Source organism: Cotesia glomerata, linkage group LG1 (genome assembly GCF_020080835.1).
Source record: "Cotesia glomerata isolate CgM1 linkage group LG1, MPM_Cglom_v2.3, whole genome shotgun sequence".
NCBI classification, from domain to species: domain Eukaryota; kingdom Metazoa; phylum Arthropoda; class Insecta; order Hymenoptera; family Braconidae; genus Cotesia; species Cotesia glomerata.
In genome coordinates, this window is record NC_058158.1 from 14,892,914 (window position 1) to 14,909,768 (window position 16,855).

Here is a 16,855-nt window from a genome sequence, read left to right on the forward strand (position 1 = left end):
TGTAATTTATAAAATTCGATCAAATTCTTGAAAAATTGAACTTTGATATTGAATAACATTTGAACGCGTGGACAAATCAAAAAAATTTGTCAGACTTTTTTTGTAGAGCGTCCAATTCTCTATCAAGATAAGAACAGTTATTTATGATTCAATTAATCGTTTAAACGGTACAAAAATCAGAAGAAGCAAAAAAAATTTTTCCTGTGTTATACTTATGGAAATTAAAGAAATGCGATGAGGACAATATTAATGTTAATATTAAGGGCTCATCTTTTTACAGTAATTTTTTTACACCCAAAAGAATCTTTTAAGCCTGTTTGAAAAAAAAAAATTTTTTTTATTTTTTTGGATCACCCTAATATATATATATATATATTAGGGTGGTTCATTTCCGCAAATTTTTTTTTTTTCGGTGCTCATGCAAAATATTAATCTACATATATAAAAAAAATTCTTATTAAGTTTGAGCTCTTAATAATAATTTTAAGTACTTACAATAAAAATTTAAAGTTTTACCATTTAAAATGCATGTAAAAAAAATTTTTAACTTCCCGCTAAGAAAATTGAAAATTTTCAAAAATCGGGAAGTTATTGTTTTCACCCCGTTTTTCGAAAATCGAGTTTTCATCAGATCTCGACGTTTTGAGGTCCTAGGAAGCTTTCCTGACTATTTCCGCGGTGATGTCACCGTGTCTGTCCGTATGTATGTATGTATGTATGTGTGTATGTATGTGTGTGTGTGTGTGTGTGTGTGTGTGTGTGTGTGTGTGTGTGTGTGTGTGTGTGTTTTTCCCTTTAGGGTGGAATCCTTTTTACGGATTCTAGGCATAGTTGTTTGGCCTGGATATGTGGCGACTCGACGCAGCGTCATACTAAAAACTCGACGCTAACGCCCCTACCCACTAAACCCTAAACCCCTTTCTCTTCTATCCTCTGATCCCCCATGGTACCGCCGTAAGGCATTTCTTCGCGGGGGGAGGAATTAGCTGCCGCTCTTCCTTCTGGTGGCTAAGATGTTATTTCTTCCTTCTAGATTCTGTCTTTTGCTCTTTTTCTCTCGATGGAACGCAGCTCTGTAAGCACTTCTGTGGCAAAAGTGTTCGTTGCATTCCAGGCAGCTTCTGAAGACAGCATTGCTTCTACGACTGACTCTGGTTGACTTCTCCTCTTCAAGATCCTCTCCAGCTCCTCACGTTGTGGATTAAAACGCGAGCACTCGCAACAAACGTGCTCCGCATCTTCAGTGACTCCAGGGCAGGACGGGCACTCCGGAGAATCGTCATGCCTAAAGCGGTGAAGATAAGCCCGAAAACAGCCATGTCCTGACAACATCTGCGTTAGGTAGTAGTTGACCTCTCCGTGTTTCCGGTTCAGCCAAATGTCGATCTTTGGTATGAGACGATGCGTCCATCTACCCTTCTCTGCGGCATCCCACTGAGATTGCCATCGTGCGATGCTGTGCTGTCTTTGTTCCGTTCTGAGTTCTTCTGCGCTCAGTGTTGTTGACCTCTTTCGTTGGTAAAGGTTCCTTCTTTCTTCAGCTAGGACTCTGAGAGGTAGAGTTCCAGAAATTACGCACACTGCTTCCTCAGATATTGTGCGGAAGGCGCAAGCTACTCTTAGGGCACTCAGGCGATATACTGGTCCAGCCTTTCTCCATGCTTCTTGTAATTCTAGCGCATCGGCCCAAATGGATATTCCGTACGTAAGCACTGATGTGACTACAGTTGCCAACAATAGTCTCCTGCTCTGTTTTGGGCCTCCGACGTTAGGCATCAATCGTGCGAGGCTTGCCCTTACTACTGACGCTTTGGCACTGACGTGTTCCACTTGCTGTTTAAAGTTGAGACGGGCATCAAGCATCACTCCCAAATATCGGATATAAGGTTGTGATGTGATTTCTTGTTCGCCGACTCTAAGATTGATGGTCTCTAACACTTTCCTGCTGGTAATAAGCACTGCCTCAGTCTTATGTTTCGCCAGTTGAAGATTCATTGTGTCCATCCACTGGTTTACTTGCTGGAATGCTAGATCAAACATGTGGTGAATCTCGTCCAGGTGTTTAGCGACAATCACTACGGCCACGTCGTCCGCATACGCTACAAGTTTAATATTTCTTGGGATCTTTAGCCTTAGAAGCCCGTCATACATGATATTCCACAGCAGTGGGCCAAGAACAGAGCCCTGCGGAACACCTCCGGTGATTTTGTACTCTTTCGGACCGTCCTTTGTGTCATATCTGAGGACTCTATCCGTGAAGTAGCTAGCTACTATTTTACTTAGGTATCCTGGCACGTTCTTCTCTTGAAGAGCTTGCATAATGCAGTCCCAGTTAGCAGAGTTGAAGGCGTTTTTGATGTCTAACGTCGCCACCAGGCAGTACTTCTTCGTACCACCCTTCCATCTGGTTCCTGCAATTGCCTCCTGGGCCGTAGTAACAACCAGATTGATCGCGTCCAGGGTTGATCGTCCTTTTCGGAATCCATACTGGTTGTTTGCCAGGAGTGGATCTGCAACTGCTTCTATTCTTTGATGAATTATGCGTTCGAATATCTTACCGGCTGTATCCAGCATACAAAGTGGACGGTAAGATGACGGCTCTTCTGGTGGCCTTTTTCCTTTAGGGAGTAGAACCAGTCGTTGTTGTTTCCATTTCCGAGGAAATGTCCCTTCCTTGAGGCACGTATTGTAAACTTTCAAGAATAACGTTGGTGCTGCCTTTATGGCTGTTTTCAAGGCAATATTAGGGATTCCGTCTAGTCCCGGCGCTTTGTTATTCCCTACGCGGTTACAAGCCTCCATTAGTTCTTCTTCCGTGACAGATGGAATGTCTTCAGGGTTTAGCTGCCTTAACTGGCCGGTGAATACCGGTTGTTGAGGAAACAGCACAGTAACAATCCTCTCTAGGAGCCGCGGACACGTAGGCGACGGCATTGGCTGGTATTTCAGGTGGGCCGTGACCACCTTGTACGGTTTGCCCCATGGGTCCTTCTCCACTTCTTCGACGAGTTCTTTCCAACAGCGTCTTTTATTATCCTTGATGGCTTTGTTTAGTTCCCCGACGGGCCTTTTTATACTCTGCCACCAGTTCTGCAAGGTTAGGTCGACGGAAGCCACGCTGTGATATTCTTCTTTTCCTGAGGCATTCTTTACGAAGAGCGCTGATGTGATCGTTCCACCAGTGCACCGCGGGTCTTCTATTTATGCCTCGTTTTCGTGGCATACTGGCGTCACAAGCTTCGGTCACTCTTTTCATAAGTTCTTTAGTCTGATCTTCTGCGCATCCAGCGGTGATCGGGCCATTATCCAAAGCAGTCGTCAGCGTACCCACGTCGAAAGATTGTACTCTCCACCGAATGTAGTTAGGTAACCTACTAGTTCCTCTAGTATCCTGGTCATTTGATATCTCCCAGAGAATCGCGTTGTGGTCACTGGCAGTGTAGATATCCAGCACCTTCCAGTTGAGGTTACCTCTCGCGAGGCTGCTACTGACGAACGTGAGGTCTACGATGGAACTTGCGTCTCCTTTGGTGTAGGTTGGTGTGTCACCACTGTTGAGTAAGACTACGTCTAATGCAGTAAAAGCCTCAAGTAACGCTTTACCTCGTGCGTTAGTTAGCTTGCTACCCCAGTCTACTGCCCAGGAGTTAAAGTCGCCGGCTATCGCGACTGGATGATGCTGCTTCGCGTCCTCTGTCAGTCGATCCAGAAAGTTAGTGAAGTCAACAATAGAGAGGCTAGGTGGTGCGTAGCAGCTATAGAAGCGAACGCCATCTACTGATACTGCTACAAAGCCGGCATTGCAATTATTAACTACGCTCTGGAATGGGAGCTTGCCACAGGACCAAATGACGGCCCTAGTGGTCGTGTCCGTTTCCCATAATTTGCCTTTAAGGCATTTATATGGCTCAGCTATTAGTACAAGGTCAGGCCCTAGTTCACGCACTGTCTGCAGAAGCAAGTCATGTGCAGCCTCACAATGATTGAGGTTGAGCTGCAGTATCTTCATGTTCTTTTGTTTATTAACCTCTGAAGCGCCTCTTGGAATACCGGGCATTTGTGGTTGCCGGCGTAGTGGGCAGAGTTCTCTGCGCTTTGGTTTTCAGCGCATAATGCACATTTGGCTGGATTCTTACAACCAGCGATCTTGTGCCCCTCTTGTCCGCACCTGATGCAAAGCTTAGATCGGTCTACGCTACTTTTGCACTGAAATCCATGATGCCCGAAGTGCCAGCACTTGAAGCATTGGGTTGGTCTTCTCGTGGCTCTAATTCGGCAGTTTACCCAGCCGATACGGATTTTACCGCTTCCTTCTAATATCTTCCGCGCTGCAGCTGCTGGTAGAGTCACTACGGCAGTCTGAGTACCTCTGTAGGCCTTTCGGATCTTAATTGCCTCTAGCGATACCTCGCAGGATTCTCCGGTTGCCATCTGCAAGGCGGCTTGAATGTCTTCCCTGGTTGTAGTGTCATCAAGGTCTCGGATTTCGACGTCTTCCTGTGGACCTTTGCAGATCACTTTGGCCTCTTCTTGTAGGATGCCCTCGATGGTTTTCTGTAAAGCTTGGCCTTTATCGGAGCTCTTCCTAGAGAGCGTAATCAGCATGTTTCCGGCCCTAGTTTTATGGATCTTATCCACCGTAGTACGGACCTGCTCGTCAGGGACATCATTTTTTATTTTACGCAAAATCTCAGCGTACTTCGCCGGCTCAGCTGGGCGGATGATCAGTGCGTCTGGCCTGATCCACTTTCGCGATTTCTTCCGTTTAGGTTCAGGACGGGGCTCCTCGGGAAATTGCTTTGGGAGCTGTTCTTTCCTTTGCCTTCTTTGTTCTTTCTTGGACTGGACTTTCTGCCAAGCAATCGCTTTTGTCCGTTCGTCCCTTTGCATTGTCGCTCTTTGTGGAGGGCTTTGTCTCAGGTCCTTCTTCTTGGTGACTTGGCTGCACGTTGGGTCTGGAGAGGATCGATCTTTCCTTTTTCCAGTCTTCGTGACAGTTTCTCGTTTGTCTTCGATGACCGATTCACCGTCACCTTCGGCTCCGGTATCCATTGCTTCGTCAGTCACAACTACAACTTCGTTGGTTTGCCCCGGTGTAGCACGGGGAGTGCGTCGCGATGCTAATCGCCATTCTTCATCCAGTTTTTTGAACCTTCGAAGGGCGTTAGTTACACTAGTCGCCTTGGTCTTGATCTCCTTGTGGATATTGACTTTTGACTGAACGAGATTATTTAACTCATTAGTCAGCTCCTCCAGGCGTTCCAGCGCTTGCGCTCTCCTCATTTCAGCGCCCGCTTCAATCGCTGCTTGTTGGGCATGAAGCCCGTTTTCATTCTTGTTTGTTTCCTGTGAATTACTCATACTTTTTGGTTTACCAGCGCATCGTACGGAGTGGAGCGGGTTGTCATAACTAGGAACGGGTGTACCCTCGGAGATAGTACTCCTACCCCAGTTCCCTGAGGCCTAGCCGACACTTAGCCAGTCCCGGAATACACGGACGGACCAGACTCGCTCGGAGCGGTGAAGATTCCGACCTCTAACACTCACTGCGTACTTCCTGATCAAGGCCCGAAGTGGCTGGCTCCTGATCCACTGCTGCAACTTACACCTCGGTAGAGCAAGCTCACATCAGCCGTGGCCTGCATCGTCGGAAACTACGATACAGGTTCCGGTCACTCCCAGTGGGTCACAGCAGAGAACGATCGTCTTGTTAGGTCAGTTAGTGCGACCAACCCATTAAAGGGGAGTTTTGTCCACGGGAGCGTATTTTGTTTGGTTATTTTGCTTGGCTCCTACCCGCTGTACCTCATCAACTAAGAGATTAAGTGTCATCCAAGGACAGCGAGCGTTCTCCCATCCGCTCGGGGAGACGCGCCCGGTAGCAGTATCTCTTCTGCCCCGAGTGTGTGTGTGTGTGTGTGTGTGTGTGTGTGTGTGTGTATAAATCTTTCATAACTTTTGAACAGATCATCCGATTCGATCGAAATATGCGGCGTTTTGAAGTTCTTTTGCCCCTAGAATTCTGATACTAATTTACAGAATTTGAGTAGATAAATTTTGAGAAATCTCAAAAATAAAATTTCCAAAAAATTCGTTTTTTTTAATATCTTTTAAACGGCTGAACCGATCAATTCCAAAAAATAATCAGCTCTTAACCTCAAAAAAAACCACGTCGATTGCCACCAGGCCGGTCAAAATCTATTAATTTGTTCGTGAGATATCGTCGAAAAAAATTGAAAAAAATGTTTTTTTCAGAATTTCTATGAAATTTTTAGTCTGACCAGTTTACGTTTAAAGATTTTCCAAAGAACTCAAAAAACTGCGTTGAATGCCATAAACTGCAAGAAAATCGGTTAATTCATTCAAAAGTTATTGCGGTTTGAAAATTCAAAAAATAGTGTTCTATAAAACAGTGTTCTATAAGTGTTCTATAAGAGCTCAAAAGCACAGAACAGCGATTTATTTGAGCTCGGAGAGCTCAAAATTACACATAAATTATATTTTTGAGCTCGAAGAGCTTAAAAAATAAGTTAATTGTTGAGCACTTAGTTATGGAGGTAGCGGGAAGTTGCAGGGATGGCCTTTATGGTCAACCGTTTTCCTAATTTTGCACGACTCATGATGCGAAGCATCAGAGAGTGCTTTACGATCGAAAAATTTTTTTCGCCTCATTTTAGCAACTATTTTTAGTATTATAGCCTTGTTAGTTCACGGAATCAAGATATTTAGCATATTATTGTCGAGATAATTTAATAGAGATTACTTCCATACTTTCTAAAAATTGATTTACTGCAATAGAAACGGAAAAAAACATCAAAATAGGTCAAAAAATTTTCCTGTCCGTCATGTATGAAACCCCGGAAACACTGTAACTTGTGAAAAAATCAATTATTTGAGTAAAATTTTTTTTTTTTAATTTCAATTGACGATTGTTGGTCACTGAATGCGAATGGTTAATTAATTCAGTGCCGTTTAATTACAATTAATAAAAAACGAAAACTACAAGACTGTATATCTATATATATCCATGTAAAATTAACATGGATGGTGATATATCTATATCTATAGATATGATGTACATTTTATTCCACCAGGGGCGCTTGTGCAGTACCTTCCTACTACAGCTGTTTTTTCGGCAATTAATTTTGAACGACTTAAGTTTTTTTTTTTTTTTTTTTATATTTCATAGTTAAATGAGCATTATGATTCGTGCACTTTTGGATTTTCCAAACTTTTATTTTTCAAATTTCTAATGCTTACCCGGCTTTTATAATATTGCAAATCGGTTTGATGGACCTTGTGAAGAATTTCACGCTCTTCAAAATAGCTTCTAAGTTATTTTGTGTAACTCGCACTGGTTCACCGGTAGGAGTCGTCAAAGTATAGTTTTTGAAAAAAATATATTTTTTTTTAATTTTTCGAGCAAACCGCCACAAGTAGGAAGAAAAAAAGGACTGACATAAAAAAAAAGTTATCCAACCAATATTTAATGAATTTACAGCCATTTTTATACCGGAAAACGTAAGAAATTGATAAATACTAACTCATAATATAATTTAGATTTATTTTTTTTATTTATTACCATTATATTTCCCTACACTAAGAATTTTTTTAAAATCATTAGGATTTCTCACTCATAATAAATATTAAAACACACAAATTAATAAAAAAACTACAAGGATAAAATTGTAACATAGATCTTGCAATTTTTCAACATTTCTGTCGTTTACCAAAAAAATAAAAATGAAGATTATTTAATTTTTTGTAACAAAATTCCAAAATTAGCAAAAAATTTAATTTTTTTCATTGTCAACTTTATTCACGCCAACTTTGTATAAGTAGAAATCATTCTTTGAAAAATTGCACCAAGCAGTCCCGAGATGGCATATTCTAACATTGATCTAGTTAATTAGCATGATATTACCGTCTCTATTGTCTTTGTTGACAAATTTGATCCTTTATGACATACCTAACCTCAAAATAATTTTCTCATTGTTTGTTGTATTAAGTGATTAATCCAAGAATCAATTGACGCTGATACCAAGTCAGAATAAGCCAATTTTTTAATAAACTATATTCAAATTACTATTTTAATATCAATTTTTTGCTGTCACTGGTGTTTAATGGTATAAATCGTATTTACATTAGTTCTTGATATTCTTCAGTATTTATTTGATTACATTTCATTAACTTTCTAACCTAACTATTGTTCATTATGACTGAAGTAATTGGTAATAGGACATATAACTATTTAGTTAGCTTTCAAATTAAAGAATTTAATTGTTATAAATTACCTACTTATCGTGATGTTATTAATTTATTTATGTATAAACATTTGACGTTAAAATTGACTATACGTATCAGTACTACCGAAGCTATCGATGAATTAGAGGCTATGTGGGATAAAATTGGAATTCCCACGACACTGAAACGAAATAGTATTTGGAAATTTGAAAAGTTTAATGACGATTACGAAGACATTAAGAAACGAAAATCTCTTAACAATCTCTCGGACAATCAAAAGCACAAAGTGGAAAATTTCGTTAATCAATTGAACAAATTATTCGATATTGCTGATAATAGCAAAGTTGAGAATCTTCCAAGTGATTAACAATTATTTTTAGAAGAATGTCGACAAAATGATGGCAATAAATGTTTAAAATTAATATCTAAGTTAAACGAAAATACAATAGTACTTTCTGATCAATCAGTTTTGCAAGATATACAGGATGAAATATAAGATGAAAATAACAACATTGCATTTAGTAAGTATAGAATTTTATTCACAATGATGATTGAATTATCATTTCTGCATTCATAATAATGAATTTATCCTATTGTCATATTAAATTTCACACTTTTTGGCATTCATTTTTGCGATTTTTAGTAAATTCTGTCGTCATATCCTTAGAATATTGAAAAAGTTTAGAATTTTATTTTTGTTAAATAGACAAGTTAAAATATGACATCGGTACTGAAGATGTTATAATTAAAGATATCCTGGACGAAAAAAAAATACTCTACTACCCTTCATCGAAGATCATCTACAGGTGAAAATATTGTACAGTTTTTTACTAATGGAAAAAATTATTGCTAAGTTGTGCTTTGTTTCTCTCACTGAGTAAACAATTTTCATATTTTAATATTAACTACATTTCATTTTTTACAGAATCGAACTTCAAGAGATGACTATCATGAACTTTTGACGTTGAGCTACATTTTCTTAGGAGGTGTACCAAACAAAGGTATAAAATTTAGAGCTCCTGGTGCTATGCACCATGCTCGTTGGCTATCGAAAGCTATCTATAGTTTAAAAATATTTATGTTCAGAGAACAATTTCACGTCAACCCTTCAGAATTGTTAACTTTACGAGGTTTGCTTATTTATTGTTTTTTTTTTTATGTTGAAGCATGGTTCGTAGCAACAAGTGCTATTGAAGCTCCGTATCATGACTTAAAACTATTTCAAAATTTATTAGAGTATAAAAAAGATCACCCAAAAGTTGCAGAAGCTGCTTTAGAGAAACTTTCCAAGCATTTGTGGTACTTAAACTAGAATCTTATAGGCTTGGCGCTTTTTGATCAAAAAATATCCCGAGAAGAAAAATTAAAAAGAGTTGATTCTATTAAAAATAAAAAATCGAGCAATAGTAAATATCCTCGATTTACTTTAGACAGGAAAAAGCTTGAAATAATGTCGTCTAAAAGTATAAGTGATTTTGTGACTCAAGAATCTCTCACTATTTTTGATAAGTTTAATTTGACGTGTGAATTTCTAGACATCGACTCTGATTTGTGGGAAACAGATCAAGAATACATTACTTTCTGCGAAACTTTAAAAAAACTACGTGTTATTAATGATACTGCTGAACGATGTGTTGCACTCATTGAAAAATTTAACGAGTTTGGTACATATGATGAAGATCAGAAACAATATTTATTATTAATGATTCCACAATGTAGAAAAGACTTTCCAACGTGCGCCAAAAAACTATATTCAGCTTTAAAATCTTGATGTGTTTTCAATAACATTAGTAATTATTTGAAATTTATTAACTTGTTTTTTATAACTATTTAGATGTTTACACTGATAGAAGGATTTGTTTATCGTTAAAAATATTTGTTAATATTTAACAAATCATTTATTAGAGAACACTTTTTAGTCCTTAATAAATATTTCTTAGTATTTAAAAAGATTTATTAATATTTAATAAATGAATAGGAGATTTATTAAATACAAACAAATCATTTTAAATACTAAGAAATATTTGTTTAATACTAAAAAGTGCTCTCTAATAAATGATTTGTTAAATATTAACAAATATTTTTAACTATAAACAAATCCTTCTATCAGTGTATCACATTTCAAGCATTTTACATAATAACGTAACCTTCTGTATATTTTGATTAAATTTTTGTTGCTTTTTTATGAACTGATGTGTTGTTTTTGGATTCATTATGAGTAAAACATCATACTAATTTTAAAAAAGTTCTTAGTGTAGGGAAATGTAATGGTAATAAATGGAAAAAATGAATCTAAATAATATTATGAGTTAGTATTTATCAATTTCTTACGTTTTCCGGTATAAAAATGGCTGTAAATTCATTAAATATTGGTTAGATAACTTTTTTTATATGAGTTAGTCCTTTTTTTCTTCCTACTTTTGGCGGTTTACTCGAAAAATTAAAAGAAAATATATTTTTTTCAAAAACTGTACTTTGACGACTCCTACCGATGAACCAGTGCGAGTTACACAAAACAACTTCAAAGCTATTTTGAAGAACGTGAAATTCCCCACAAGGTCCATCAAACCGATTTGCAATATTGTAAAAGCCATGTAAGCATTAGAAATTAAAAAAAAAAGAAATTTTTTTACATGCATTTTAAATGGTAAAACTTTAAATTTTTATTGTAAGTACTTAAAATTATTATAAAGAGCTCAACCTTAGAAAGAATTTTTTTTTCTATTTGTAGATTAATTTTTTGCATGAGAACCGAAAAAAATTTGCGGAAATGAACCACCCTTATATATACGATATAACGCGGCTTGGCCCGACGATAGCGTCAACGATTACACCGACCCACAAAGAAAAAAAAGTGCTCTGTACTTTTGACCGGACCTTCCCATCTTTATGTATTTCGACGCGCTGAATCCGAATCTGAAATCAGTTTTACCCATACACTCTCAAAATTTTAATTAAAATGCAAAAAACCCCAAAAAGGCAAAAAATTGCGAAAAGCTGCAGTCACAGCAATGAAAAAATTTTTTTGGACCTAGATCACGTATGATTTTTATGTATTTCAATTCTCAGAATCTGAATCTGAACGTTCAGTAGCTCCTAGAGCCGTTAAAATTTGAAAAAATTGCAAAAAATTAAAAAAAAATTGCAAGAAATCATGAAAAATCGAAATTATCGAGATTAAAAAAATTTTTTGGATTTAGATTGAGTATGATTTTCATATAGGGGAGAGGTGCTGCAATTGTAACAAAAATTTTTATTTTTTTATTCCATTTATTTTTTTTAAGATAGTAAACTTAAAAAGTGTCAGAAAGTTAGTTGATTGTATTTTTCATGTGACTGACTTAGTTAATTAGTAAAAAGTTAATGTTAACTTATTAAAAAATTAATTTATTTAACTAAAGTCCGGGACCAAGATGGCGGTGCGCATAGGTTCCAATTGTAACACAGTGCAGGGGCAATTGTAACACGGAATGAAATGGATATTTTTCATCAAATTGCTTTTATTATATAGTCTTAATACGTACTATTATACTTCATTAACTCTTTAAGTCAAGTTTTTAAACTTATAGCACATCATATATTTGGATCTTTAATATAAATTATTAAATATTTACAAAACTACACAAACTACACTGTCCCAGAGTAGATTTGTGGCGCATCCAGTTTGCGCAAATTCTATACATGACTTTGAGTGTTACAATTGCTACTCGCTCAAGTATTACAATTGACGCTCACGCTGATCGTGAGTTAATAAAAATCTAATTACAATAACAAAAATCAGTAAATTGATATGAAATTTGATTTTACAATACTCTTGACATGTCTCTTAAAGTATTAATACAAGTCTCACATCATAACATTAGAAAACAAATTTGTTATTAAAAAAATTGTGAAGCGTACAAAAAAAAGTTTTTACGCGTATTTTTAACAATTCTCAATATTTTGATATCGGAACAAGATTAATAACTGAAACTTTGATCTAATCAATAAATTACTATTTTGAAGAAGTTAAAAAAAAATAATAATAATTTTTAGATTTTTTAATAGTTTTTTATTGAGTGTTACAATTGCCCCTTGTTATAATTGCAGCACCTCTCCCCTACTTTGTTGCACTGAATTAGAATCTGAAGTTTTTTTGTCCCATTGATGTTTTAAAATTTTAAAAAATCTCAAAAAATCAAAAAAATCGAGAAAATTGCTGTTATAAATATGAGAAAAAATCTATTAAACACGATTGTTAATGAATTAGATGTATTTTCATGGATGGAATACGATCTTAGAATTAAAAAACTGACAAAATTCTAAAATCTGTAAAAAATAGCATGTAAGGAGAAAGTACAGAACCATGTTTTTGAATTTCGGACTGTCTTTTGTTTGTATCGAACTTTTTAGCTTCAAATGAGCTATGCGGAGGGTTCCCTCTTACCTTTTCTGTTTTCTTCTGGTATTTCTTTTTTAAGCATCCAGAAAAATATTGATTGAACTTGATTAAATTTAGTTCTATTGAAAAATCTTTTTAAAAACCATGCGAAGATAAGGAACGATCTTTCTGATTTTAAGCTGTTCTTCGCTTGTGTCGAATCCTTTTGTCTTCGAATGACCTACGCAAAGGGTTTCTTTTTCGCTTTCTGTTTTCATCGGGTACATCTCTCTCCAGTGTCCAGCACTGATCTGCCATCATATTGCCATTCCACTTTCTTTGATATCGACTCTCCATCTCACTTATGTCTTGGTGGAATCTTTCACTCTTATTATTCCCCAAAAAATTTTGTGACACATCTTTAAAACTCGACCATGCTGCTCTTCAAATGTCGTTCATTTCATAAGCGAAGTTATCGTCTAGAAATAAAGTCCGAATTTGAAGCCCATCGAAAATTTCTTCTTTTAATTTGGCATCACTTGAACTGCTTCATAAGACCAAGCCAATGAACTGCTTCATAAGACCAAGCTTAATATGAAGTGGTGGTAGTAGGTATTTAGAAGGATCAATTAACGGTGTTCGTATCACATTGTGAGAACCAGAATCCAAGTTCGCTCTCGTAAGCCATTCTTTCTTCACATAAGTGATTTTCCCGATCTCGACTATCCCATAAACATAAATAGCAGGGATATTTTGTAAACCCTGATTGCTGACCTACCAAAAGTGTTAAAATTTTCAAATCACCACAAATTTTCCATTGATGCTCCGAATACTTTATTTTATTTAATACAATCTGTAAACTTTCATAAGTTTTTTTAAGTTTGGTCGACTGGGCTATTGGAATCGGTGCATATGTGTTTCCGTTATGGAAAAGAACAGCTTTTAGACTTCTCTTTGACGAATCAATAAAACGCCTCCATTCATCGTCTTTGCATGTGGTCGGTTTTAATTCATCAACCAAACCTTTTGCATCTGAACAGTAAACCAATGGATTTTCGTTATCGTTGCTGAAAAATTTTCGGAACTCTTTCTTCCTATCGCGATAAAAATAAGCTGATGTTCCTTTAGTTAATAAATTTTTCTTCTTCAATACAGCTGCTAAATGTTCAGATCCCTCTTTGGATAGCCCTATATCTCGCACAAGTTCATTTAATTTTAGTTGGTCGAAGGTTTCATGGTCTTTATTTTGACCAACATCGGGCAAGTATTCTTCGTCCTCAGAACTGTTTTTTCCATAGACGTCGTTATCTTGCATTCTTTCTTCGCTCTCATCCATCGGCTCAAGAGTAGCAGTTTCTTGAGGTTTGACACAAGCGAAGAACAGCTTAAAATCAAAAAGATCGTTCCTTATCTTCGCATGGTTTTTAAAAAAATTTTTCGATAGAGATAAATTTAATCATGTTCAATCAACATTTTGCTAGATGCTAAAAAAAAAAATACCAGAAAAAAACTGGAAAAGTAAGAGGGGAACCCTCTGCGTAGCTCATGTGAAGCTAAAAAAGTTCGATACAAACAAAGGACTGTCCGAAATTCAAAAACATGAATCTGTACTTTCTCCTTAATGCTATTTTTTACAGATTTTAAAATTTTGTCAGTTTTTTAATTCTAAGATCATATTCCATCTATTAAAATACACGTAAGTCATTAACGATCGGGTTCAATAGATTTTTTCTCATATTTATAACTGCAATTTTCTCGATTTTTTTGATTTTTTGAGATTTTTGAAAATTTTAAAACGTCAATGGGACAAAAAAACTTCTGATTTATATTCAGTGGAACAAAGTACATAAAAATCATACTCAATCTGAATCCAAAAATTTTTTTTAATCTCGGTAATTTCGATTTTTCATGATTTCTGGCAATTTTTTTTTTTTGAGTTTTTTGCAATTTTTTCAAATTTTGACGGCTCAAGGAGCTACTAAACGTTTAAATTCATATTCTGTGAATTGAAATACATAAAAATCATACGTGATCTAGGTCCAAAAAAATTTTTCATTGCTGTGACTGCAGTTTTTCGCAATTTTTCGGGGGTTTTTTTGCATTTTACTCAAAATTTTGGGGGTGTATGGGCAGAACTGATTTCAGATTCGGATTCAGCGCGTCGAAATACATGAAGATGGCCGGATATCTCAAGTATAGTAGATAAATACATAGATAGGTCTGGTCAAAAGTACAGAGCACTTTTTTTTAACTTCCCGCTAAGAAAATTAAAGATTTAAAAAAATTGGGAAGTTATTGTTTTCACCCCGTTTTACGAAAATCGAAATTTCATCGAATCTCGACGTTTCGAGGTCCTAGAAAGCTTCCCTGAATATTCCCGCGATGGTGTCTATGTGTGTATGTATGTGTGTGTGTGTGTGTGTGTGTGTGTGTGTGTGTGTGTGTGTGATTTTTTTTTCCTTAGGGGGGGGGGGATCCTTTTTACGGATTTTAGGCATAGCTGTTTGGCCTGGATATGTGGCGACTCGACGCAGCGTCATACTAAAACTCGACACTGACGCCCCTATCCACTAAACCCTAAACCCCTTTCTCTTCTATCCTCTGATCCCCCATGGTACCGCTGTAAGGCATTTCTTCGCGGGGGGAGAAATTAGCTGCCGCTCTTCCTTCTGGTGGCTAAGATGTTATTTCTTCCTTCTAGATTCTGTCTTTCGCTTTTTTCCTCTCAATGGATCGCAACTCTGTAAGCACTTTTGTAGCAAAAGTGCTTGTGGCGTTCCAGGCAGCTTCTGACGACAACATTGCTTCTACTATTGACTCTGGTTGGGTTCTCTTTTTCAGAATCTTCTCTAACTCATCGCGCTGTTGGTTGAAACGTGGACACACAAAGAAAACATGCTCCGCATCTTCATTGACCCCTGGACAGGACGGGCACTCTGGGGTATCATCGTGTTTAAAGCAGTGAATATACTTCCGGTAACATCCGTGTCCTGATAACATCTGCGTTAAATAATAGTTGATCTCACCGTGACTCCGGTTGAACCACACATCAATCCGAGGTATGAGACGGTACGTCCACCGACCTTTCTCTGCAGCATTCCACTCCTGTTGCCATCTTGCGATGCTGTGTTGCCGTTCTTCTCTTCTAAGTTCTTCAGGGCTCAGTGTGGTTGACCTTTTTCGTTGATATAGGTTCCATCTTTCCTCAGCTAGGACTCTGAGAGGCAGAGTACCGAAAATAACACACACTGCTTCCTTTGATATTGTGCGGAAGGCGCTAGCTACTCGTAGGGCACTCAGTCGATATACTGGTCCAGCCTTTCTCCATGATTCTTGCGTCTTTAGTGCGTCGGCCCAAATGGATATTCCGTAAGTGAGCACCGATGTGACTACTGATGACAGTAATAGCCTCCTGCTCTGCTTTGGGCCTCCGACGTTCGGCATCAGTCGTGCGAGACTAGTCCTCACTACTGACGCTTTGGCACTGACATGTTCCACTTGCTGCTTGAAGTTAAGTCGGGCGTCAAGCATCACTCCCAAATATTGGATATAAGGTTGTGATGTGATTTCTTGTTCGCCGACTTTCAGCTTAATGGTCTCTACCACTTTTCTGCTGGTAATAAGCACTGCCTCAGTCTTGTGTTGCGCCAGTTGCAGGTTCACTGCGTCCATCCACCGGTTAACGTGCTCAAAAGTGAGATCGAACATATGGTTTATCTCGTCAAGGTGTTTGGCAACGATCACTACGGCTACGTCATCTGCATATGCTACGAGTTTGACGTTTCTTGGCAGAGTTAGTCTTAATAGACCGTCATACATAATATTCCACAGGAGCGGGCCTAGAACTGAACTTTGTGATACACCTCCAGTAATATCATACTCCCTCGGACCGTTCTTCGTGTCATACTTCAGGACCCTGTTTTCAAAGTAGCTTACTACGATCTTAAGAAGGTATTCTGGTACATTCTTCTCTTGGAGGGCCTGCATGATGCATTCCCAATTGGCGGAGTTGCAGGCGTTTCTGATGTCTAGAGTCGCCACCAGGCAATACTTCTTCGTTCCACCCTTCCATCTGGTTCCTGCGATTGCTTCCTTGGCCGTATTAACAACCAGTTTGATTGCGTCCAGGGTTGATCATCCTTTCCGAAATCCATACTGATTGTCTGCTAGGAGTGGGTCGACTACTGCTTCAATTCTCTGGTGAATTATGCGTTCAAATATCTTACCCGCTGTATCTAGCATGCAAAGTGG